Source organism: Miscanthus floridulus, chromosome 16 (genome assembly GCF_019320115.1).
Source record: "Miscanthus floridulus cultivar M001 chromosome 16, ASM1932011v1, whole genome shotgun sequence".
Classification (NCBI taxonomy): domain Eukaryota; kingdom Viridiplantae; phylum Streptophyta; class Magnoliopsida; order Poales; family Poaceae; genus Miscanthus; species Miscanthus floridulus.
This window is the reverse complement of record NC_089595.1, coordinates 102,527,008-102,529,566: the sequence shown is the minus strand read 5'-3', so window position 1 is coordinate 102,529,566 and position 2,559 is coordinate 102,527,008.

The window sequence follows — 2,559 nt, the reverse complement described above, 5'->3', positions numbered from 1 at the left end:
GCCAATGGGACGGACACTGCTGTTTTGTTTCTTGCGAAGTGGTAGATCTGGGCCCTGCGAGGCTTCCCGTCAGGCCCATATGAACAAATTCGTCGGGCCTAGATGGTGTAAGCTGGTCTGTGTTGGCCTGGTCGAGTTTTGGCAGCATTAGGCCTCTTAGATCATGGGCCATGGACTAGCGTATTCCATTTTAAGTGAGATACTGGGGTAGCGAGAGATCAAAAATCAACCTTGATTTATTTTGGGGTGACTGAGAGACACAATTTAAATATGGATATCATCTCTTCTAAAAAGTCATTTGCAGAAATGATTCTCTTTTGGATTTTTGTTGTTGGAGAAGATGTCGAATATGTATTGAACCTTTTACCTATAGCGCTACCCAAAAGATGAATGAGTTTTCTATTTTGAGCGTTGATGTTGGAGCTAGCCTTAGGGTGGCCAACACGGTGGCAAGCAAGCAAGAGCATAAAGATGTGCTCGGGGCACGCTATTGCAGTGGGTGACGAGTACAATGGATGAGCAAAGAAACAACACGAGCAAGAGAAATATGCTCTGTTTTGTTTTGTTTTGTTTTTTTTTTCTGTTGTAACTTACGTATCCCAAACCAAGTATCCAAACACGGGAATGAGATATAAACTCTATAACCCTAACCAAACCTACCCCATCATAACCCATCTCATTTTCTCAACCCAAACCCAGCAGCTATCCAAACTCCACCTGACAGTTAAACTAGACATTGCTACGTACAAAACATTGTTTGTTGTTTGCACGAGTTGCGCGCTGACTCAAGCTGCAGTCTGCAATAGTTTGTCTTGGCTTGCATCATCCGTTTCATATTTATCCTACTTTCAAAGTTTATGTGATCATAAGATTCAAATTAATAATTCTAAACAAGGAATAAAAACGTAGATCATGACTTTAGAAAAATATAAAAGTAGTGTCATATTTTTCTAAGGTATAAAAGCAAACTTTTTGTGAATTTTCGAAGATTAGATCAGATTGTTAGTATTTTAAATATATATACTTTTCAAAAAATATTTGAACAATGTTTTGAAAAAATAATTTCTAAAAGTTTTCTAGATAAAATCTAAATATCACGGATGTCTGTTTTATATTCCTCGTGTCTGTCAATGGGGAACCCTACGGCCCCCCCATAGACCATACTGCAGGGAGGTAGGCCTTGGTAACAAGGCCTACAGTCCAATCGCCAAAAAGAACGCAGAGGAAAGCAACGTGCAAAACCGAAACTCCAACTCAAACTATACAAGGAAAGGCCCCCGAAGCGTAGCTTAGGACTCTGACCTTGTATCCGAATAGGACACAAACAACGCCTCTCAGCGCCTGGACTATAAAGGGCTAGTGAGGGTACCCATTGTAAGAAGAGAACGCATACCCGATACTCAAAGCAATACAACGCAAACAGGCTAAACACCAAAACTGGACGTAAGGTTATTACTCGACCAAGTCGAGGGCCTGAACCAGTATAAATCGTGAGTCTCTTTGCGTAACCGCCGAATTCCGCTATTCGCCGAAGCCCGAACAACTGTCCCGGGTACCCCCGTGGTAGGCTATCGGTGGTAAAACATCGACAGCTGGCGCGCCAGGTAGGGGCTTTCGACGAATTTTTTCTCGAGAGTTCGGCGGACCTCAACCTCAAGATGACCTTTTCGGCGGGAACAACCTTTGTCTTCGGATCCTGGATCTGCAAGGCTGACGACGACGGCAAGCTTCGTACCCATCTCTGAGAAGAAAAAGAATTCGATGACGAAGTTCAATACAAACTCGCCGATAAGATGACGAAACTCTCAACTTCGGATACAACTCGGAATAAGGAAGAAAGCGGATACGAAACCGACTCTGAAAAAGAGATACAACCCGATTCCAAGACAATCTTCACGACACAAGAGCCAAGCCTAATTGGACTCGGAGACACAACAACGATCGCGAAGGGATACGACCCGTACAACTCAAAGAAGAACTTGGAAACTTACGGACTGCGCAACGCGGCATCAGTCTATCAACACTTTACCCAAAACAAGATGAACTCAGCAAAAAGAATACTCCTGGAGGGGGCACAAGAAGGGATGATCATGACAGTGACCCCGCAAGATTGTGTGGTGCATTGGCCAGGTTCTTTCACCTCAAGCAAAGTCTAGACTGGCACGCGCATTGAAGAACTACCTTATCAAGAGGGAAAAGAACTCGGATCCAGTTCAGAAGCTACAGACAGCTCAACCAAACGAAGGATGGAATACCGTACAAGAAGAGCTCGGAAGAGGTATACTGTATACATGGCGGAATAGTTAGAACAACCTTTGGAACCACCACAGATACCTGATATAAAATCTTCAGACGAATCAGAAGGCAACATCTCGCCAGATGAGAAAAGTGACAGCAACAAAAATGATGAGCAAAGACTAGCAAGGCTAAAGAAGAACAAATTGAAAGCTGGAAGGAGGAACCGGGCTAAACAAAGGAAGCAAGTCTGGAATAAATACAAAGCAGAGCTAACGGAATACAACAGAAAGAAGGCGGAAAAAGAAGCCACAAAAAATATAA